This window comes from Phalacrocorax carbo, chromosome 1, assembly GCF_963921805.1.
Source record: "Phalacrocorax carbo chromosome 1, bPhaCar2.1, whole genome shotgun sequence".
In the NCBI taxonomy this organism is placed as follows: domain Eukaryota; kingdom Metazoa; phylum Chordata; class Aves; order Suliformes; family Phalacrocoracidae; genus Phalacrocorax; species Phalacrocorax carbo.
This window is the reverse complement of record NC_087513.1, coordinates 83,889,215-83,913,694: the sequence shown is the minus strand read 5'-3', so window position 1 is coordinate 83,913,694 and position 24,480 is coordinate 83,889,215. Positions and strand designations below refer to the sequence as shown.

Genomic DNA, 24,480 nt, shown 5'->3' with positions numbered 1-24,480 from the left:
GTGGTTAAGCTCCATGCTTTGTTTTTCCCATGGCTTTCAGATGCAGCTCTTTCAACCTGAAAGTCACAAGAAAATATTTCTAAATGTTAGACCAGCCAGCAACAATCAAGAATATAAAAATCCAACTAGATGTCTGCATCTTTTAAAACAACCCAGTAGCAAAGTATCTCCAGCTGGAAAGCTGTGGAAAACACCAACCGAATGCCAGCTCCCTCTCATGTAACATGTAAGAGGCTCTGCAAGGGTCTCTGGAGAACTTAACAGGCATGAATAGAAACACTGTGTCCGCCTTCTCTCTGTGGCAGACTCTGCCTTAATGCTTGGTAGAGGTCTTGCAATCTTTAAGTGTATGGATGCCCTTGTTTAACATGGCCACGTGACAGAGGTGGTCATGACTGGAAAGCCACAGTATCAAGCTTTATTCTTTGGGGCCGTATGGTTTCAGGGAGAAGGTCAGCTCAGGTAAAGGCACCCATGCTCTTTCAGCTGCAGGATCTGGGCTTAATCCAGTCTCCTGAGTTTGTCTGTGACATAACTAACCAGTATGCAAATTGCCTGAAGCAGTTTTTTCTGCCACTTTTTTGTTGACCATTTAAGGCAAGCATGTTGATTTTCTTCTCTGGCTAAGGTATCCATGATGGGTTTCTGCAGTTACAGGGTTTTGAGCTTCCATCTCTTCCACAAGTATTTGGAAGCATTTCTTTAGGATTGCCCAGCAGCAGTGAAACAGCTCCTCTTCCTCCACACCACGCTTCTTCACTTGGTTCATATCTCTTTTTCTCCAGACAAACAAGAATAGCTGCACTACTTTTACAGTGAAGTCAAACTCTGGAATTAAGCAAAACTGACTGCTACATAGCAGTGATGGGAGAAATGGTGGAAGACGGAACAGGTACTGGAGGATATGTGAAGTGGTTCCTTCCTTGCAGCCAAGTTCTGATCCTTTCTTTCCCTGAAATTTTTGGTTTTGACCTTTCTGCAAATGTTGAATTGCTTTTGAAAAAGTAGCTAGAGGGTTCCTAAGTTTTCTGGTATGATGGTGGTCTCTATTCTGGTGTATTACCAGATTTCTTAATCTTCTCCACCCTTTATCTCCACTAGCACATAGGTAAGTTTTTAGTGATTGCCTGGATACCAAGTGTTCCTCAGCCAGTTGTAAAGCCCTGGCTAGCTGTGGAAGAGTCTGCAGCAAACCCTCACAGTCCTTGCTAATTGTAGTACAGCATCCTGACAGGTAGTATGTACTCACAGTCTCTTTTCCTCTTTTTTTCCTAAGCCCCAGACAGGGCTGCTTATGTACAGTCCTGCTGTTAAGAATGCCATTCTAATCCTTTTTAGTCTACACAATATTGATTATAAAGAGGTAGGTTTTCAGTATCAGTGTTAATGTGCACCTAGCTCTGGCAACTGTAAGTGTCCATTGTTTGAACTGTCAGATTGTGGGTGGGGTCCTTCAGGCCACTTTTGGGCATCTACAGTGTAGCTGTCTGTAAACAGTCATCTAGTTTGTCTTAATCTTCAATAAAGAGAAATAAGTAATTACAGGGTATGAAGCTTTGTGTCATGAAGCAGAGAGCCCAGAAAGACTGAGGCAGTCATAACCTAGAAGGATGTATTTTGTCTCCTAAATTTAGAGGTTGTAGATAGTGTTGAAGTATCTTCTTGTCCTCCGCTTCCCTTAAGAGCACTGCTAGGGTTTAACAGATTTCTTATCTCCACATCCAGGAACAGACACTACTGAAATGGTTGGAATTCCTATTGTGACAAGGATGAAGAGTGTATCAACCTCCATTTGTTCTACAAATGTGGACTACCATATACAGGGAAGGTAAAACCCATGGATCCCTTCTCTGCTGAGAATCATAGGTCAAATAATGTTTCTGTAGGCAGAAAACAACAATCTCCAAGACAGTAAGTGCTGCTTTGCTGGGTACCAGCAGCTGAGTGAACCCTCCTGTAGAACCAATTTCTTCTCCTTATCCGAACCTAACATATTCTCTGGGCGGGAATTTGGAGCCAGCTGCAGTCTCTGGAGGCTTCCCCAGGAGTAGCTCCTGAAACTAGTCTGTGTGATAAGAGGCATATGGGATGGGGGTGGTGTCACCAGGGAAATAACATTCCCTTTGGACACCTGTCCAAATGTCAACTTGGGAGAAATCACTAAACCCTTGTATATCAATTCACTGGCAGTCATTTCTGACTCAAGTCCCTGGGTGCTGCTAGGACTGCTGTTCCACTGGGGCTAGAAACACTTTAACTTGGGCCAGTACTAACCCCAGCATGAAAGGAGGGCAAGGAACAGCAAGAGTTAAGTTGCTGGCGGCAAGACTGTTTCTGATCATCAGGGATCCTGCAGCGCTGTCCAAGAAAAAGCTCAGGATCTGAGGAAATCACCTGTTTTTCCTCCAATGCAGGTGTGTCATTTGGCTGCACTACTGTTTATTTCTAGTGCTGAACAGCTGCACAATGTTGGTTTTGTGTATTTGGAGCACAATCCTCTGGCTCCTGATCTCATCTGACTGTATCCGTAGAATGGTGCTGTACTGGGGTTAAAGTCTGGTGTGGGGTGTGTCCTCATGGAAAGATAAAGGAGGAAAAATGAGATGGTGGGCAAATATACTAGACTGAAATTTTTGCTAAAACTTCATAAGACAAAGTTTCATAAAGACTTCAAAATTACATTTAAACAAAAGATATTTTAAGTATACAGATGTGTGGTCTGTCATCAGTTCAGGTAATAACTTAATGTTTTCAGCAGGTTTCAGGCTCCCTCATATCATTTGATACTGATTGGCATGTGCTCTGAAGGGCACCTACAACCTTGGAAATTATGATGAGCAAGATTCTTCTGAAAGTCACACAGGAGTTGAGGATAGCTTCCACTAGCTGAAACCTTTTTGCTCTGAGAGCAACAGCTTCCTTGAGATCAAGGCCAGAAATGATGTGACGTCCTGTGATCAAGAGCAGGAAGCGGAAGTAGATTATATCCTTGACCAGAATAAACTCAGCTCTGAAGCAGACCACATTGATTTCTACTACTTAGTGAGCACAGAAGACAGCTGAATCTCAGGGCAAGTTTATGCTTACTGGCATTTTACCTTTTTCACACAGATACTCACGGGACAGGGTAAGCTACTCCCAGGCCAGTATAAGTCAGTTTGAGTTCTGTTCTGCCCAAACCTCTTCCTGTTTTCCAGTTCCTGGACCTGCTCCTAGCCCCCAGCTTCTTTCCTCTGTTTGGAGTGCCTTGACCGAAGCTTGGGTGATAGAAGCCTGCCATTCACCCTACTTTCTATTATGTTCACGTAAGTGGCAGTGGAAGGCTAGCCTGGTTTCTGCTCAACAGGTATGCCCCAAACTTCCATCTGTGTCAGGGGTAATCTGGCTCTGTACTAAGAGACAGCCTCTGGGGCAGCTGACCTCCCCTGGCCTGTGTATTTACAGGAAAAGTCTTGAAATTGCACAGGGCATTGATGCACTCCAGAGGTATGTAATCATGTTTTGATGAAGTCCGCTTTAAAGAAAGTTAAGTCCAAAACAAGAGTATGACTACAGCCTAGCTGAGGTTATGAGTATCAGTTACTGAACCAGGCTCATTCATACTGTCAAAACTACTGTATCCTAGTAATGTGAAGATTGGAGTTCACTGTGGCTTAAGAGAAGCTGCTCTTAGCTTCAGACATACCTCTGGCTTTCAAGCAGCCATGTCGTCTTGTTGCCTAATGAACACATCTCAAGCCCTTTGTCAGCTATGCTATCACCATCTCTGCTGCAGAGCTCTTTAGGTCATATCCTACCAGAGCAGCTTCTGTGACAACATCTGTCAGACATCCTTCTCTTTTATTCTTTTCCCACTCTCCTCAGAATTCAGGCCCTTGAATGGCTCTTCTCTTTGCTCTTCAGGTGATAGCAAAAGGCAAGATCCTTTTCATTGGAGAGAAAGAGGTGCCAGTTATCCAGCATGAGAGTGAGTAGAAACACATGAAGTGCCTCATAACAACCCCAGAAAACTGTGATGGCTCTTCAGTGACAATCTCTGCAGGTGTTATTCTTAGCCATGGGAGGGAACTATTGACCTGAGTTCTTAGTGGTGGTCCACCTCATTAGACCAACACAATCTCCTCATATCAGTTCAGTGTCCTTCTAGGTGGCTGTCCTCCTGCCTTGTCTAATTGATCTAATATCCAACCTTATGACTCTGCTGCTAGCTTGTACCTTTGGCGAAGACACAATTTGTGTAGTTTGCCAGTTTATCTAAGGTGCAGTAGGGAAGAGGAATACTGCCAAACTTTAGCCAAAGTAGTAGCCAGTACCCTGGGTTTGTTGTTAATCTGTGACAGTGTCTGTGTCTGATGTTCTTATCTGAAGGTAGGAATTACTAAATTTCTTTTGATTCCTATTTAATGCCCTTCCCTACCCCTTCTTGTTATATTGTGCAGATCTGCAGGGCTCCTTCTCATTGACTCTGACTATTGGTAATGACTTCCTGCTTGACATCAAGCTTTTACTGTGTGCAGTCTTTTTGGATGGAGAGGTGGTGGCTGATGTGGAAGTTTCAAGTAGAAAAGTGCTTTAGACATAAGGTGAGTAGAAACACAAGGAGTGCGACATCATCATTAATGTGCTCTGGCCTGCTGTGGTTCCTGGTCCTGTTTTATCCTCTGCCAAATGGTGTAAGCTGGATACATGCCAAACTACATGCTCTGATTTTTGGCTGGGAAAGAAAACTGGTAACCTCCTCCTTCCCTGAATTCTTAGTCCTGCCCTCCCCAACACCCCCTGGCAAGCTTTTCCCAAGGAATAAACTAGCCCCCCTTGAACTCTGTTTTCTCCCCCTATTCCCCATGTCTGACTTGGGAACACACTGTCCCCCATGTTCTCCCTAACATGGAAGAGAACCCTGCCTGCTTAGCTCCCTGTGGTAGCTGTGGATTAGAGGGTGGCAGATGTGTGGTGGCAGGTGAATTTTGGCTGGGCCGTATGCACTGCAGCCCCTGTAGCCTTCCCAACGGTTTTCCAGGAGGGCCTGTGTCAGCATCTCAGCCCACTTCCCTACCTTATTCTGTCTTTCCAGACATCTAAGAGTCACAGGGTCCTACTCTCCAATACTAAACCCCCTGACCCCATCTTCTCCTGCAGGTGGCACTGGACTTCTCACACAAGAAGGAAGTCCCAGGAAGGGAAGTCAGTCTGGACATCAAGACTGCTCCAGTGTCCTTGTGCTTTGTCCAAGCTGTTGACAAGAGTGTCCTCCTGAAGGGAAATGATACCCTAACAGCAAATACAGTGAGTGCAGGCTGTGGTTACCAGCCCCCTGCTGTCTGCCTGCCTTCTGCTTTGGTGGGAGGAAGCCCATAGTCCATCCCAGGACACAGCTGAAGTGTTAAGTGACTGCCCTGGCATTCCGCCTCCTTGGCCTCTTCTGAGCAGTTATGTGGTGATCATGTTCCTCATGCATCAGCCCTACACTGTGGGCCTTTGCCTGAAGAGTGGTGGATTGCTGTGTGGCACTGCAGAGGTAGGTGGGGAGAGCAGCTTCAAAGAGGTGCTGCTTTCTGCTTGGAGGGAGAGTGCTTAGCAGCTTTGCTTATGTTTACCTGTCTCTGCTCTTCCATCTTCTACCAGGCAGTGACACTAAACCTTTGAAATGGAATTTTGCCCCAGTAGGGCCCTCCTATCCCTGTGCCCCAAACATTGCTGAATTATAACCATATGACAGATCATGCTGAGTGCCTGAGCAGTTCTTTAGAAAATGATAGCTAGGGGACAGCACCCAGTGCACCCAGTGGCTGGTGAAAGGTGGTCAGGATTTTGTCGGCACCTAGGTGCATTCTGAGAATCTAGAAGGGTTGAATGGACTTACCTCAAAGCCTTCGTGTGTTTCAGAGGAATGAATTTAAGACAAAAATACTGCAAGAATTGCAAATCCTAACATAATTCCACAAGGTAGATCAGAGATAATACACATGTATATGCCTCATGCAAAGCTATAGGTTAAGTTACAGCAGGCCAGCCTGTTACAAAGAAGCTTCACCAAATCCAAGGGACTTGCTGCACCTGTAGATAGGACTAACAGTGTGATCTGGTGTTCCATTTTACAGGAATGCTGCTATAGGGCAGAGCACTTGCATCATCTACTAACAGGTATATAAAGTAGTAATCATTAAATCTGTAAGTCAGATGTGCCAATGCCTTGTGCTCAAACAGCATCATGTGTTTTATCCTCATTTTGAATGCTAGAGTTAAAAGGCTTGAACTGCCAGATATGAAAGTCTGCAGACTGAAAGCTACTTGCTTATATCCATATCCATTCCTGTCATTTAGTATAAGCTGGGCCAGTGCCAACTTCCTCAACTGCAAAGCTTTACAAAGTATAATAGAGGGCTACAATCCAAATATTTGATCCATACTCATGTTCATTGGACAGTTCCTTATGAAGACCTCTGTTCTTCCATTGCAGCTGTATGAGAAGGTCTTTCACAGCTTTATAATTGGAAGATGAGGGTTCCCTTATCACCTGGAAGACTTTGAGGCATACCTTTGCCTGCCCCAGCAGCCTGGTCTCCACAAAAAGACTCAGATGGGAGCACCATGGTGCCAAAGTGATGCTGATATCTTCAATATGTTTAAGGTGAGTCTTTACACTTGTAGCAAACTTTTCCTGGGCCAGCAGTTGCCAGTATGACATCCTGAATGCCTACAGTAATTTACTGTTGGCAAACTTCAGCTGCCCTGATTTTATTGCTACAAGTCATCTGTACCTTGTTCATCTCTAGCCACATGCATTTGGGGACTATGGGGGGAAATAAATGAAACTTATGAGTAAGCATAGTGCAAACCACTTGATTAGAGAAAGACAGTGTAAAAATCAATAAATCTAGTTTAGGCTACCATATCTACAAAGGGGGAGTGGCAAGAATATCCCAGTAAGACCTGAGCACTTCACCATATTTTGACGAATTGTTGTTTGGCTATTTTATTTGCAAACTCCTTTATTCTGTGTTTCACTGAGTCTTTTGTTACTTCTCCTCAAAGCAGTTTTAATAAAAAGTTGTCCTTTAAAATTTGGCTTCAGAGCTAACTGTCAAGACAAATGACAAAATAAGGTAAGCCACTAACAAGCACAACAGCCTGAGAAAGATTAATGTATTTGCTAACTGAAACCCAAGCAGTGCTACTTCTGACAGAATGCTGTTTAAAGAAATATATGCAAGTAAAAGCATCTCAAAATAGGAGAAGAGGGTAACAACACACTGAAAACAACCCAAAATGGAGACTGAGTTGCATGGGCTTCTCAGGCTGACAGAACTTTACCTTACAAATACAGACCCTGATTCCCCCTAAAGGCGTGGTACTCTGTCTTCTGAATGCTTACTTCTAGATTATGTTGGATGCTAGTTAAAGGAGATCCCACTATATCTCAGTTATTAGTGACCCTATAACAGATGACCTGTAACATGAGACTAAGCCCACAGGCATGTACAGCCTCCACAGAGTGGGTGAGGACCCATACTCTCCATGAAGGCACTTCAAGAAAGTAGAATAGTTCTCAGTGACTTGCAGACCATTAAAGCAAGGATTTCTCACATGATCAAATGTGTTCCTCTGGTGGGATTATGTCTTCTCAATCCATGCACATAAGGGTGCATTCAACCCAGTAATACCGTCTTGTGAAGCACAGGTCCTGAAAGTCTGAGTCCCATTCAGACAAAAGCAGAACCCGTACTAAGTTGTGACAGAGTTCCCCATCAGTTTTCTAAGTTAGGATTGGTATTAACTTGTGCAAGAAAGGTTTTGTGTAAACAGCCAGTCAGATCTTTCCATTCTAAAATTGTGCAGAGATTTAAAGCTTGGATTTTTTTCTCTTAAGTTTTTCATGGCATATATGGCATTTGACTACCCTGGCTCATTGTTAGGGCTAGGCATATGAAGATGAAATTTACTTTTATGAGAAGTAACATTTGGCTCCAGTAATCCTCAGAAGCTGGTTTCTGTTCCTCATGCATTGGCCAGAGTCTGAGCCTGTAAGTGTATGTGTATAAATAAGCAGCATTTTAAAATGTTTCAGGTACCACCAGCCCCCTTAAGATACCTGCTATCAGGAGGTATTTTCAACATTCTTTGTTCCCTTTTATCTCTCATTGATTTACTCTTGACTTTTTTCCCAGATATTGTGCATGAAAATATTAACCAATACTGGAATCAATAAAGCAGTTTCTTGTATATGACCAAGCTTTGGGAAGAAATTTATCCTGGAAAAGCCAATGTTGTTGGTAAGGAATGGACATGTCCATCTCCTTGACTGAAGGGGCTCTCTTCTCCCAGTTCTGGCCAGCCTGCAGCTGAGATGGCTGACTTCTATCCTACTGTGTTTGTGTGTGAAAGCAATATATCTTGTGCCCCATTCAATGGACCTGATCTATAATGACAGATAAAAGCTCAAATCCCTGTGCTTTATTGGCTGCCCCTGTGCTCTGCGCTCTTCACAGAAAATGTAGTATGTTCTTCACCAGCACTCTGAGCATTCTGTCTCCCCCTGGATCCAGACCAAACTTGCAAGATCTGTCAGAATGAGCCTCAGGTTAAATTCCATCCAACACTCTCTCCCTAAAGCTGTATTCCTCAAAGATACAGACACTGTGCCAGATTCTCCTTGAAAAGCCAACCCTGTCCATTCTTGTTCTGTGTCACAAAGCATTTATGGTTTGTGTTAGACTGCTTGTGAATGAAGAACTAATTTCACCTGGAGCTACATATGCTGTTTTCTGAGGTACCACTTGCTTTTCTGCAGAAAATCGTGTTGGCCACAGTGATGTTGCACCTCACTCTGATAACAAGAGGAAGCTAAAACTGTGTACACTTTTCCCAGAGACCTGGATTTGGTCTCTGAGTTGGTAACAGCCTCTCCCTACCTTTCCCAGAGAGACCCCTGGACACTTCTGACTGGTTCTGAGCAAGTTGTCCTCTCTTTCTCTTCCTGCTATAGGGAAGATGGGCAAGTGGCTATCCAAGTTACTGTACCTGACACCATCACAGAATGGAAAGCAAACACCTTCTGTGTTGCAGATACTGGTTTTGGGTTCTCTTCTCTGACTGTTAGGGTCTTCTAGCCTTTTTGTAGATCTGTCATTGCTGTACCCTGTGATCCAAGGAGAGACTTTCAGTGTAAAAGCTGCTGTCTTCAACTACCTCAGGGACTGTATCCAGGTGAGTATTCCCCCAATTACACATCTGTCAGAGCAAAAGCTTGAGCTCAAAGGCAATCTATGAGCTTCTCGGGAGACCTAGATACTGGCATCTGGGCCACAAAGTACAGCCTTGCACTTCATGACCCATGGTATCTCCTCTGTGCAGTGCCTGGTCCTAACACTATGCCAATGTGTGCTTTTATGCCCCACCACACTCAGGTGTGCGCTACTCAGACCCCAGTACTAAAGGTGGATGCCTGTCTGGACTGCTTGTTTGCTGGCTGCCCGTGTGCCAATGAAGCAAAAACCTTCAAGTGGAATGTGACAGCCACCAGGCTGGGTAAGGCTGAGCAGAGGTGGGTGTGGCAGCTAGCGGGAGGAGGATTGGAGTTTGCCTGCCTCTGCATGTCTGATCCTGATGCTTGTACATACAGCTGTCTGCTGCAAGTGATGTGCCCCTGTGTTCCTTGCAGATAAAATGAATGTCACCGAGCAGTGTGGGGGAACATTCTCATGATCTGTGTGGTAACGGGATTGATGTGACACTGTTGCAGGGGGGGAGAGAGACACCTCTGCTTGTGAAGGTTAGTCAGACCTCAGGGTGGATAACACCTGGGAACAGTGGGTCATCCCCTGAGGCAGTTAGCAAGACCCAAAGAGGAAGTTTAGTCCATTCTTGGAAGCAGACAGGCTTCTTAAGGCATGATGACTTCTTTTTGTACCTTCCCTATCTGATCTACTTTCTCTCCATCTGCAGCCAGGAGGTATCCTACAAGAGAAGACCCAAAATGCCTTTTTCTGTGCTGCAGGTATGGGACAAAAATCCCTTACTGCTATTGATCATGAGAGCAGATGGGATAGGCCTACTGCAAATACCCAGAGGTGGAGGGAATTTGTGAGAGAGCAAGCGCTGGTGGCACCATCCCTGCCTGGGAGAACAACTACTATAGGTTGTCCATGTCTGTCTTCTACCTGGCAAAATTTTCTGTATTGAGGCATCTGTTTGCAAATTTTGGCTGCTGTGACTCACCTGGGTCTCTTTGGGATGTTACATTGTGTGATACTTCTTCTATGGGATAAATTCCTGGGTTCTGCCTTCCTCAGATAACAGTGTATCTGAAGAGCTCCCTGATGCTGCCTGGAGGAGTGCTGGAGGGATCTGGCAGAGCCACTTCATCTGTGATTGAAAAAGGCTTTCCTGCTCTTGGGTCCCCAGTGGGAGGAGTTTGCACTATGCTTTGGCCTTAATGATACATTGACCCAGTTCCTCATAAGATAAATGGTAAGGGGTGTGATGTTGGCCTTAGAAGTGTGGATCAAGTAATCTTTTTCAATATTTATTCCTCTAGTAAGGGATGATTCTGGGCGATCTCCAAATGGCAGGTTATCTTCTCTGATGCCTGTCACTGCCATCCACCTAAGTGAACCAAAGTCATCACTGCAGATTTCCACATAGTTTGCCTCTATTATTCTTTCTCTCCTTGATACCCACTCAAGAATGACAGCTCTCTTCACCTTTCTTCACATCTCCTCATCTTTACGTTCCCTCCCTCCTCCAGAACCATGATGTCTTCTAATATGGGGGGATCAGCAGAAATCCTAAACATCTCTGTTGAGTTAGGGACTGGCTCTTTTCCAGGATCCCAGTAGAGTTTAGAGAAGGCAGCCTTCTCTTCATTTCCTACTGCTGAATGTCTCTGCTTTTCCTTTCTTCTGCCCTTCCACCTCAAACTTCAGGGGACATCATGTGCCCAGCAGTTCAAAATTTAGACCAGCTGCTAGAGATGCCCTTTGGCTGTGGTGAACAGAACATGGTTCAGTTTGCACCAAATAACTTCATACTGCAGTGCTTGAATAAGACTAAAGAACGGGATGCAGAAGTTGAAGATAAAGCATTGGAATTCCTGAGAAGAGATAAAAATTACCTTTCTTCCTTCTGCTTGCAAAATCAAGAGTGTGGGGCATTGGTCTAGTCGGGGGGGGGGTGCAGGGCAGGAGCGGAAGCACTGCCAGAGCTGTGACAAAGGAAGATACTACAAAGAATAAGGGAAATGTCTCATGGAAGGAAAAGTGTGTTTCTGAAGAAGCAGGACTTCTGTCTGCCTTTTGTTGAGGTACTCAGCCTGCTTTTCAGAGAAGGGTGTGGGTAATTAATGGACTCCATCATTACCTGATGCCTGTGGTTTGCTCCCTTATCAGTCCAAGGCAGGCCAAAGTCCCTTGTGGAAACAGGGCATCAGCTGCTATTAATTGGAATAACGAGTAGCCTTTGGGGATAGATAGAGCTTGGTAACTTAGTGTGTCCTGGTGTCTTAGGACATGTATTGTGGGGGCGTGTCAGCTCTGTCCAATATAATCTGAATTTAATACAGTGCTTTGTGTCTTATTTTGCAATGTGCCTCATATTCCAGCCTGTTGATCTTATCCTGCTATACTGCAAGCTCAGCAGCCTCCCATTTTACTTCGTCTCCTTTCTCCTTTCTCTCCTGTACTGCAAATTAGGACAGATGCCTGGGAGAGGGGGGCATACCCAAGAGAATGGCAGCAGCAGAGGGGTGAGGTGGAGGGTAAACAGTGAGGCTGTGTGGTGGGTGGAGGAAGAGCAAATAGATGCACACAGCATCCTGCCCTCAGATCTTCAAGGCATGGCTTGGTTGCTTTCTGTACATGAAAGCATAAAAAGTGCTTTCTTGTGTCCAACAGGGCCTAGCAGAAGTGCTGAAAAACAAACCATGTTTTACAGCGGTCTCCTCCGGGAAAAGCTTCTCTTCTCCCTCCTACAGCTCTTTTTATTGACAGCAAGGTGCCCATGATGGTTCCCTGGGGCACGGGGAGGCATGAGGTGAGTGAGAATGTCACTGTCCTGCAAACCAGCCTGCAGTACCCGCAGTACTTGTATATGGCACCTCTAGTAACATAGAGCAGCCGCATGGCGCACTTCAGTGATGCTGTGTAATTGCTTCTTGTCACACTGATGCTGTGGGATGCATGGGGAATTGTGGGGTAGTAGGTTTGCCTCAGCGTCTCTGAATATAGGACCTGGTGAGATGTCTTGCTTTGAAGCCTTTTTCCCACAGCAAGGATAGTTTGAGATACTACAGGCGTTCACACTGAGAGTTGTGTCCTGGGACCTGTCTTCATAGGTTATCAGTGTCAGTTGCTCTACAAACATGATGATGGCTCCTACAGTGCCTTTGGGAAAGCTGACAACCAGGGCAACACATGGTGAGTGACCAGAGTTGGTACTGTTATCCCAAACTTATTGTCATTGCTGGTTCAGCTCCTGGCTGTGATGTGGAATTCCTTTGTGCCCTGCCCACAGGCTGACAGCTTTTGTAGCCAGGTCCTTTGGACAAGCCAGCTCTCACATTTACATTAATAAGGATCATGTGCACAATGTTCTGCTCTGGCTGCAGAAGCACCAGCTGCTCAGTGGCTGCTTCCAGAGTGTGGGGAAGCTCTTCAACAATGACTTGAAGGTACAGCTGCCAGACATGGGAGTGAGAGTGGGAGGAATACAATGTGGGGCACAGGGTTGCTTCCCCAGGCTCTTTCACTGTGCATGGTAGCACAAAGCAATGTCCCCATGGCCTAGCACAGCCAAGGCAGCTTTCCAGAGTAGAAGGAAAAAGTGTGACTTATGACAGTAGACATTTTCTGTACATGAGGTTTTAATCTCTGCTAGGTTTTCTTCATTTTACTCTAGCCAAAAGACTCCGTGGCTAATTGTGCCAAGGCACTTCAAGGGCATGGGGAGAAATATTTTTATATCTTAATGCTTGTCTAGAATATGGTGGCTGGATTCTCCCTCTTCTCATGACTTATGACACACAATACTCTCCAGATAGGCCTGACATTGTGCTCTAATATCTGAAGACACAGTTGTCCCTCCACCACCCAAAAAGTATGACTTCTCCTGGAGCCTGGCATTCCCAGAATGTTCCCTCCAGTGTAGCTGGAAGTGCAGCAAACTCTTGGTGAACATGCCCTAGTGCTCAAATACTGAACACTGTGCATGCAGTATGTCAATACTTGACTTCATTGTCTTTGTAAAGGTAAGAATAATCCAATCTGGTCAGATTGCAAAGTTGCCCATATTAAACAGAAGGCAGGTTTATGAAAGAAAACAGGCTGCTATTTTAGCAAAGGGTTACACTTTTTGCTTAAAATTTGGATGCAGTACAAAATAAAACCAGACTGTACACATAGACCATCCATCCTTGTCTGTCTTTCATTAATTTCTCAGCTTGGGCTTTCTATTTGAACAGGACTTTTTGGAGTAGGTTTTGCTCCCCCACTCCCCTTACACTTCAAAGTTTCTGCTATTCAGCGTGAATGATGCTTCTCAGCAACTTGGCCCAAATTTCCCCCTCATATTAGATGTAGTCTTGTCTCATGTCTGAGGATGTAAGTGGAACTTCCCCAATGCTGAATGTCCTCGAATGAGAAAAAGAGGCTCCTGCAAGCCTGTTTACCCATATTAACCTGTAGCTTCTCACAGTCAGCTGAGTTGTATGTAAACTTGCATTGCTTCTTGTATGCAAATCTTGTATCATAAAAACTTTGTTCAAATGTCCACTTGTAACATATTTAATAAAACAAACACTTAACAGTTTGCTTCACGCCCTTTTATGAGAAGGCACACCTAGGCTGTATGCACAATATGGCTCTGAGGCTGCCCTTAACACCAGCCTTTCATGATATTCAGTAAGGGAGCCTGGAGTGCTTTGCTTCAGTCCCCACATGTCCAAGGATGCCCAGAGGCATGACACTGTACTCTCTGAGATATGCCACCCATAAGCAGTTGCAGTGGCTATACACTGACAGGTAAGCAATGATTGGTTTTGTCCCTTTTTGATGTTTGTCTGTGTGACTTGCAGGGTGGTGTGCACGATACAATCTCATTAACAGCCTGTATCTGCTGCATTGGTGGAGCTCCATCTGGAGAAGAATGTAAGTCACATCTGAACTCTTGCAGGGCTTGGGAGCATGCTCCACCCTTCATTTCTCCCCAGGTCTGTGGTTTCAGGGAGTACCTAGCTTGAGTTGGTGAGAGGTTCTGTCATGTCCCGCCTTTGTACACAATAACTCAACAGGAAATGTTTAACTTGGTAAGTTCTTGATATAAATGGCCTGATTTGCAGCAAAGCAGAGCATCTGCTATTCCTAACTGATCTCCTGGGAAACAATTGTCTCTGAAAATGCCTCAGGACTTGCAGGAAGAGGCAATAGTTTGCATTAAGCTCTCCAATATAGATAAAGGAGATAAAAAACCCATCTTTCAGGTATGCAACCCTCTCCCCCTTCAGACCTGAAATAAAAGCAGTGATCTTCAGGCCAAGTGTAGACTGTTCTAGCCATGATGGGCTGATATTCCAGCCTTACTGGTACAGTTCTGAAAACAGCATACCCCCTCGGGAGCAGAGACCCACAGCATGCATGTCTGACAGTTCTGAGCCATCGTGTTACCAGTCACTTCCTACAGCTGGATTCTCCAGTGTATTAACAGTCCCCCATCCCAGTGTTATGTCCAGTCACATCTTTGTTTTCAACCCACAGTGAGTGATGCTTTGTCCACTCTACTTCATGTTCCACAGCCCTGAAAGAGATGTCAGCGCTGAAATATGTCAAGGATGTAGCTGGGATGCTTGAGGTTTGGGATAGATTTTCACAATAAAAAGTGGTCAGAGAAAATTCACTGGGTTTGGATTCCTTTCTCAGGACACCATGCTGGATAATTCTTTATATTGCCTCAAGAATATAACACTTGATAAGACAAACCTTTACATCAAAGCCTTGATGGCTTATGTCTTCACACTGATAAAAGACAGAGATGAGAGATCAGCTGCTGGATATGCTAGAGAAGGAAACTGGTAGGTTGGTGCAATTTAGAAGGCTTTGGGTTTTAGAGATAATGACTGTGTTTAAGGCCTGATATCTGTAGGATTTAATTGCAGTGGTTTTGTCACTGAAAGCTGGGAATAAAACTCCTTAATGCTAGGCATGTTAAAAAGCAGGCATTGCTTTATTTGGCACTGGGTGCGTGGGAGATTTTTCCTCCTAACGTGCACACCAACTGGAGTTCATTTTTGACATTTATACATGACAGTTAACGCACCATGTCTATCTAATACACAATCATTGACCTGACTGGGCATCCCCTTCTTCCATTGCTCTGTATCTTCTTCACTTATGTTTAAAGCTACAGTGTGACTTTAATTCACTGTGCATGATTGAGAGGAATGTGTGTGGGGAGATATTCCTTTCGTCCCTCAATTGAGTCAGTGGTCATGATCTCCCCCTGCTGGAATTACCTTTCCCCCAGTTACTGTGACTTACTGGTTTTATTGTTTCATGGTTGTGGCATCCCTTTATCTTCCTTGCAGGAGAATGTTTCCTTCTCTTATCAGTCCCTGAAGTTTCTCAGCTCTGAACCTTGAATTCCTTTCACAAGTTGGCTCATTGTGTCATTTGTATCTCTCAGGATGTGGATTTAGGTTATTAATGGCTTAAGCTGCAAGTTTAACCCTTTAGTTGTTTACAACAGTTTGAGATATTTAATTATACTTATATTGACCTTTGTGTCAGAAAATGGTAATTTATTGAAGCTGTGAAAGTCTCTAGTGTTCTCAGACGCAGGAAACAATTTCTACTCAAAAGTAGTAGTGGTGATCCAGGCTTAATTTGTGTGGTGAAAGTACTCACTTGAGTTGTGGTCCTCCTGTCATTCTTCAGCTATTCATACACAGCAGAAGAGATCTTGCAGAAGAAACTTGCTTCTCCATGTCTGTTCAGCTGCTGGTCATCTACTTGCAAAATTCAAACCATTTGACTGCTTCCCCATTGCTGGTTTACTCAGCTCAGTCCTTGGGTAGATGCATCTTTATTGTTGTGCTGCTGAGCTTGGTTCTTCCTTTTGTCTCTTTAACTTGGAAAAAAATGGACTTCTGTCATGAATGAGGATGCCAGGTGGGGGTTTCAAAGCACCTAAGCCTATGGTTAAACTGTTGGTAACAGTGTTACCTGATTTGGCTTAAGTAAGTTCCTCCCCGCATCTGTGCATCTGGCAGAACGGTGAACTACATTGGGGACTGAAAAATAACACAGAAATAAAAAGGGAGAGAGGATTTTTTAGCCTGACCAACCACCAGTGCAGAGTGCAGTTCACTGCATAGCCACTCAAGCTTCCCAGCTGGCTTCACAGGGTGGTTAGTGGGTGAACTGGAAGGAGTAATTGCACACACTGAGTGAAATATTTTTTCAGAGCCGCCTCTGAGATGGTACATATGGAACAAGTGACTGGAGCACATCCCCACTGATATCTAATCAGTCTAATGCTTCTAACTTAACAAGCACTTCGGAAAGTGTCCCCTTAAGGCCCTAAGGCATGGAGTACTAAAAACTTCCTGTGGGTCAAGTGATAGTTTTCTTTGGCTTTTGTTTCCACTGATAATAGTTAGCAATGAATTGGCAAAAGCAATGGAGTTGTAAGGGAGGGAAAGGAGTTGTCCTACATGTTTAAATGTGTCTGTGTTCCACCTACTGAATCTGAGGATGTGACTGATGCCACCAGCTGCAGCTAGTTTGCCTGCTGGAGCACCTCTGCCCGAGAGGATTATCTTCTGCTGTCTAGAGACACCTTCTGTGGCCTGGTGGGATTCTGTGCTTTTTAAGGAATCAAGATTAATCTGTAGGTCAATCTGTATCTGCATCTCCAAGACACGTTCTATCACTTCATGAAAAAATTGTTCTGCTTATATCACCTTGGAAGTAACAAATAATCACAAATCCCTCATGCAAAAACCTTCCATTCTGATAAACATAATGAAGTAATACCAGACCATAGAGTCCCTGAGCTAAATTCTGAAGTCTTTATGCTGGTTTTATGCAAACAAGTGATTTTGTGATTCTTATTTCAAAAGTGAAGGTTTGTTCTGAAAACTGACTTTGAATTTAAAAGCATTTCAGGTTTTCACATTTGTACCATTGCAGAAGATGTCTACAGTTGCACAATTAAGTTAAATTCTTAGCTGAATTTTGGTTAGACTCCTGTGACCACTACAGCAAAACATTCAACCAGACTCAGATGCATTCAGTGCCTGTGAGCTTGGACCACAGGCAGGAGACCAGCTCTAGCTTAAATTGTTCTAGCCTATGCACTGCATAGGAAGGATGCTAACAAAATAATTTGTGTAGTCTTGTTCCTCCTATAGCATGCCATCAATTCTCGCTCAAAGAGTGACCAATTCTTGTACAATGGATACAGCTGACTGGAAATGAGTCCTAGAGGTTTCAACACAGGGAGCCCCATTAGACTATCCTAGGTACATGCAGAAACAGCAAAAATGCTGTAGCTTGGGGACATAGCTTTGAATATATACAGAGCTGAATAAGACTAGGACTGTATTTTAAAGAAAAAGCCTCTGTTCAGAGTCAATCAGTTTCTAGGGGAACTGCTTTCTAGAGGAACCGTTTGAGAATTTGGGGTCTGGATCTCTCTCTGCTTTCAAAGGAAGAAATTGAGCCTATCATACATGGCTGGCCCTTCAGAGTTCAAAACCAGGAGGAACTGGCCTCTTCACTCTGAGGTGTCCCAGAAAGGCACATGCGTTTCTGATGGTATACAGGAAGCTGCCAGTCTTTGAAGGGTACCACTGCAGGAGAGGCTGATATTCATAGGGATCTACTGTTTTTCTCATCCACATGTTTCTTCCCCTATCAGCAGAGCTCCTGACATCACATTCCAGTAGTGAAGAATCTTATTCTCTTATTGAGACAGTAGCCTACATCCTCCTGGCTCATGTCTCCAGACCAGACTTGGCATACAATGAAGCCTCAGTGAGCAAACTTGTGCACTGGCTCCGTGGACAAAGAAATGCTTTTGGTGGATTTGCTTCCACACAGGTAACAAGACAGGAGAAGTCATGGGGGCAGGAGAGAGATACTGTGCCTGGAGTGATGTGCACATGTCTCATTTGCATGTCACTCTAGATCCATCCTTTGGAGACAGGCATACATGAGCCCTGCTGGGAAGAGGAATGCCATGGGGAAACTCTTATGTGTGGTGTAATTGGGATTATGCCCTGGACTGCTAAGCCCAGGGCTGGCTCACGAGCCATGCTTTACAGGTAACAAGTCATCCTGCTGCCTGTGGTATAGACCCTACCTATGCACTTAGTGGCATAGACCTTGCTTGTGTCAGAGTGTGAATCCAGGGCATGAGTAGTGTGGTTCTCCCTGCAGTGCCTGACCTAGTGTGCAGGATCTTGTACTGCATGGCTCCACAGCAAAATTACTCACTCTACCTTCAGGACAGAGTTGTTAGCCTGCAGGCCCTTGCTCAGTATGCAGCACTGATTGCTCAGGAGATCAGAGATATAAAGGTGCCAGTGAAAGGCAAGGATGCTTCTCCATTGGAGTTCCATGGGCCCAGGAACAACAAGTTGGTCCTGCATCAGTTATCTCTCCTAGCAGTCCTAGGGTTGTACACAGTGCAGGTGACTGGCAGTTGCTGTGTTTATGTACAGGTGAGTATATATAAGGAACAGAGCTGTCAGGTTTTGCCACTGACTATTCAAGTGGGGTTTGGCTTGAAGCAGGCACTACAGCCTCAAATTCTGAGTAAGATTTGGCTTTCTAGGCAGAATCATGTCAAGAAGGAGCTCAGGTATACTCTGTTGACATGGCTTTATTGCTGTCTTGTGCCAAAGAGCCGTGTCATTGTTAAGAGATCGGTAGATCTGAAGTCAGGAGTGATGAGATATATAACAGTACCTGCTTCTATATGGAACATATATTGTTGATGTCACTGCTTCTGGAGCTGAGCTCTGTATATCTTCTGGCATAATATCCTTTGGGCTATCACACACAGAGATAAGTACTGATGTAGAACAAAGGTCGGCTTATCCCAGTACACCAACACAACGGGTTCATCAGGAGAATACATCTTATTTTTCTGGCAGCTTTGATAGTGGTCTGCTTGTGAGCCATTCCTGCAGCAAAGAACTCGTCACTCCCTGTGAAAACCTTCCTCACTGGATTACTTCTGTTCAGCCATCTCTTATGATGCTCACATAGAATTTGCAAGCAGTGTATAGACAAGAGGACACAACAATTATTTATTGTTAATGCATGTAGGAGGTAACTAGGACTGGCTACACTTGAATATAGTCAAACATAAGACATCTGATGGGTACTTGCTGCCCAGGCAGTCAGTCACCAGGCAGGCAGGGGAAGATTGGCCTATGCTGCTCTTTGGAGGAGTGTGATCATCCCTCTTGCTGAGTTGACCTCTTCCCATTCTTTGCTCTTTCTTTTTTTCTTAAGGGTTTTGTACTTGTTTTGTCAGTATTTTTCTTCTTGAGACCTAGAACCTCTAACAATTATCTTGTCAACAGTTAACAGCTACACTTCTTTCTCCTGGTGGACAGGGTTTTAGCTAATGTACTTTCTCACACTTTAACAATTTTTTTTTTTGTAAGACTGGACAATGTTGTGCTGAATGAGGCCTTGGATCACAGATAGCTGAGCCTCCATGCTGAGGGTTACATTTGGCATATGTATCTGACACTATGTGCTGAAGAACATGACTGAACAGAAAGCACAGCTGGAGCCAACTGTGTTAGCCACTGGTTACCAATTTGTTAAAAGCAGGAGGCACAGGTAGACCTTTAGCTCATAAGGGGAAGCTCTGGCACACTTCACAGAGATGTTTTCTCCCCCACCAGACTACTTTATTTTTTAACACCCCACTACCAAAACCAGAAGAAGTCTTTGTCCTGGATGTGGAAACAGCTTGTCATCCATGTGTTTGTCAGGTATGAGATCCGTTGAGGTTCTTTCTGTAGTGGAAAAAAGTGGGAGTCCCAGCAGTATGACCAGAACCCCATAAAAACCTCCTGTCTGTGGAGACGACAAAGGGGAGGACTCTCTTCTCCAAAGATCCCAAAGAGACTGTGAACTGAGAATTAAGGCCTGGAGAAGCATGGGAACACAGTGGCAGTGGCTTGCAGAACCACAGCAGCTATCTCAGTCAGTGTGGAGCAGCTCAGCAGCCCCCAGACCACTAGCAGCTGACATGGCAGCATTCCCAAGAGCCACAGCCTCCTCCCTTGGGTCACCCTTGGCAGCTGGGCTGAACCAGCCCTGAGGTGCATTCTCCTGCAATGTGAGCCTCTACTGGAACCAGACAGCAGAAAATCCAGTCCCTACCCATATTTGATGAAGATTATTCATAATATATTTGCTGCACAATCTGTCTCCATACTGAGCAAGTAGATGGGGGACAATTTTTTGTCCTTTTCTCCCATCAGTGGGACATGCTGCTGAGCTTTCACATCACTGTAGAGCAGGCCAGAGTTTGGAAGTGGTCATTAATATCTCCTGGAAATGCTGTGATGCCTTCTATATCCAGTGTGCTCTCTCTTGTCTTTCTCATTAGTTACATTAGGGGACCGTGAGACCAGTAACATGGCCCTGGTGGAGGTGGAGATGCTGTCAGGGTTCATTGCTGTGAAGACCTCTGTGAAAGCCATAAGACTTTTTCCTGTGGCCTTCCCTGAAGATACGAAATATTTTCCAAATGTAGCTCAGCCAGACATATCCAAACATCTAAGAACTGCTGGAGAATAGTAGTTCCTCATCTTGCTACAAATTAACTAAACTAAGCAAGTGCACATACATGGGCTATTTCACAAGGCAACTTTCCGCTTGCAGAACTGATTGTGCAGTTTTTCATGTTCAGTAATGAGGATTACATATGCAGTAAGAGGTTAGAGAGGAGCTGAAAAGCACCTAGTTAGAATCAACTGGGGTGCACTGAGACCCTGTTGTCAGTGCCATTTGTAGTGATACTGCATAAAGTGGTGTTGAATTCCACGGAGGTGTTCAATGATGTGCTACAGTGTTCCAGGAGATAACCAGGGAGATCCATCATAGCTTCCTACTAACCATCTTTCCCTTTTCTACAAGTGCTCAAGGATGCTTGTTCCAAATCTGAAAAAAATCTTTTCTAAAGCTTTGTGCACTCCCAGCAATCTCAATGTCTTTATAGCTGGGGAACGAAGACCTTTCCCTGACTTGGCTGAGTGCTTTAGTCAGCAGTGGTTCACTGACAAGTACCAAACTTGGTGTGAGACAATGGGGAGGACAAATGAGCTGATGCTAAAGAAGCTCATTTCTTGTCCTCCTATACAGCTGGAGAAGATAGCCTTGTGAAAAAGACAGAAATAAAACCAGACAAAGTCACAATCTACTTGGAAGAGGTAAGAGGAAGACCACAGGGAGCTGCCCATTCAAGTAGTAGCAACTGCATTACTTTGCATGGGGATTCTCAGAGATCAGAAATACAAATGCCTAGGCTGGTCAAGCAGCCTAAAATTTTGGCAAAAAAAAGGAAGATGGTGGAAGACCATAGAAAGATAAAGAAATCTCTGGTGCAGCGGGAGTACAGTTGGTATGTAGGTGACTGTGAGATGGCCAGCGCATTTCTGCTCACTTCTATTCATCTCTCCAGGTGGGTGAGACTTCTCTGAAGCTTAACATCTCAGTAGAAGAAGATGTTGAAGTGCAGAACTTGAAAGCAGCAACAGTGCATGTCTATGACTACTATAAACCAGGTGATATTTCACTGACACAGACAAAAAGTAACTGTTATACCACCTCCCCCTCCAGACACAGTTCTGTCTACAACCCTTATTCCCATATCTCCCTTATTCCAGTGCACTTCCTCCTGCAATTCCAAGCTTGGGTTTCCTCTGTACAAAACTTCTACATTCAAGTAGCAGAATTACTTGCTTTCCTGTTCTTGACATGAGACTGCCTGGCACTATGACTATGTTGTGGTGTGTATGTGTTCAAAATGACTGTTGGTTTTTTTTTTTACTTCCTCTAGCTTCAACCTATGACTCGTAGAAAAGAAAGCTTCTCTGTCAATTTACCATGTCTTTTCCAGCTCCTTAGCTCTCTTGAAAATGCTTAGGCATTTATTTTAAAAGTGTTACATACTGACACACTGATCCACCAGAAGGCAGAATTTAGTTCTGAGATTTTCATGTGTAGTGTAATAATCCTACTATCCATTGGGTGCTGCTATGCCTCAGGATAATAGGAGAATAATTTCTTACCCTTTAAAGCTCTAAATGAACTATCAGCATGAAGAAGAGGTATCTTGGAGTAATTTTGAGTCTCTGATTATTCCCTGTTCAGTGTGAGCCAAAACAGCAGATGGAACATTAAGAATATTTTTTTTAAATAATCTGAGAACAAAAAGGAAAAACTATCACTAGAGATTTAGAAAGCAACACCACAGGCATACATGTTGTATACTGGATTCCATTCTTGTTCCCCCTCCCACACCATGTCAAGAAGAGGAGGAGACTTCTTAATTCAGCCTTTACAGAGCTAAATATTGTCACCTAACATGCTCCCTCTTTGTTATTTTATCCTGTACAAGAATTTTTGTGCTTAGTACATACATTTTTAAAATTCTTATCTGACATGAAAACACTAATTGTCAGTAAAAAAGCAAGGTTATCAGCACACACTACTGGAAGGTGCTCTATTTACAAAGATGTCCTTGCATTAGAAAATATCACAGTGCATAAGAGGGTCTTTTAGAGCTGTATGGGAGACATGCTGGGGAGACAGACAGTTGGTCTGACCCAGTAGTCATTTTTCTGTTGCTGCATTCAGTCTGAAGAGTAAAAATTTAATAGTGGGATGGCTGTGTTAAAGAGAAAGAATCTTGGCATTACCCTACCATGCAGTTCTGCAGCTCACCACCCTTTCTCTTTTCTTTCTACAGATGACCGCAACGCAAGAGGATATGTTTTCCCTTGCAGTTCAGGTTAGTGTTAACAGGCTTGCAAGGTGGGACCTGCTGAAAGAGAGCAGAAGACTTGTGTCAAGCAAGCAAAGCAGCCCACTTCTGCTTTGTATTTAATTTCATTATGTGCTGTAGAGCCTTCTTGGACTGCAGGTTGAATTGGGACCTGCTGTACTAGTTTCTAGTTTCTACAGTTTCTAGTCCAGGTGTAACCTCAATGCAGCTCAAGGCTTGAGCATACCATGGAAGATTAAAAGGATCTATTTTTATTCCATTACGTGTACTCCTCACACATGCAGTTCTTGCATCATCCCAAATCTGAATGCACTTGGAAATGCCTATGTCGATGACAAAAAGGTGTTGCAACTCATCCCCTAAAACCTCTTAGTCCTTAGAGAGCTTCCTTAAAATCCATCAGGCACTTTGCCTTTTCTTGCTCTTATTTTTTCTACAGATGTCTTAAAGAAGGGTCCCTAATAGAATGCCCTGGCTCTGCAACAAGTAATCTGAGTTTTCTGCTTCCATAAGGAAAACTTCATTGTCCTGGCTTTCCTCTTCCCTACAGTGTTGGACACACCCTATTTCCTTTGGTTTAGGTCATAAGTTTCTATGTGAAACCTAGCTTGCTACACAGTAGTCTGCGATCAAGTGAAATAAAGTATGTGGAACCTGTAAGGAAGTGGCTTGACAGCTGAGGAAGTCTGCACAGATTTTAATGCCCGAAAAAGAGAGAAAGATTACTTAGGTCATAGTTACATATTTGCTTTTGGTCACCATAGTGGCTGAAAACTTCCTCTCCTCCCTGAGTCCCATCTCTGGGCTACCTTCTCAATTGAGTTAACACAACAGTTTGCAACCAAACTCGAAGCAAAAAAGGCATTTTTAGTCCTGATCTGGTTCACTACATGGCCCTGTGAATCATCTTTCTGTCTCAACTGAAGAGTAGGAACAGGCAAGGGGAGGCTAAGGGAGAAGTAGTTTACCAGTTCTTCCAGACAGAAAAGGACTGTGTAACAGTGCCTTATGAAGAGAGGCCATGAGACTGAAATAACATCCCCTCCAAATTCACTATGTGTTGTATGGCCTCTTGTTTGTTTCCAATTCTTATGTCAAGCAGGAGTATTTTAGAAAATCAAAAATGGCATGATCCTGCAGATCTCACTTTCAGATCCCAGTTCCATTAGATCAAGGGCTTCAGGATTTTCTTTCAATACCTTCTGCTTTAAAAGCAAGTCTGCCAAGCCATACAAAAGAAGGGTTAGATCTGGATGTGTTTGTGAGTCTGTTTTTTTTATGGCCTGTGCTTCCTTTTTTTTGGAAGCAAACATTTGTAATCTTTTAATGATACAGTTATCTTTCATAAAAAGAGATAGCAATATTAGGCAGTGATGGACTCTGCATGCATGCACGCAGGATATGCAAAGCTAAAGCTGCTGTAGAAGTTTAATGCAAACAGAAGACAATAAT

At 44.0% G+C, this 24,480-nt stretch overlaps 1 pseudogene; it reads left to right on the top strand.

Annotated features, from left to right (window-relative positions):
* The window catches only part of LOC104053533 (pregnancy zone protein-like), a 30,265-nt pseudogene extending 6,975 nt beyond the window's left edge, over positions 1-23,290 (top strand).
* Positions 23,291-24,480: the final 1,190 nt, after the last annotated feature.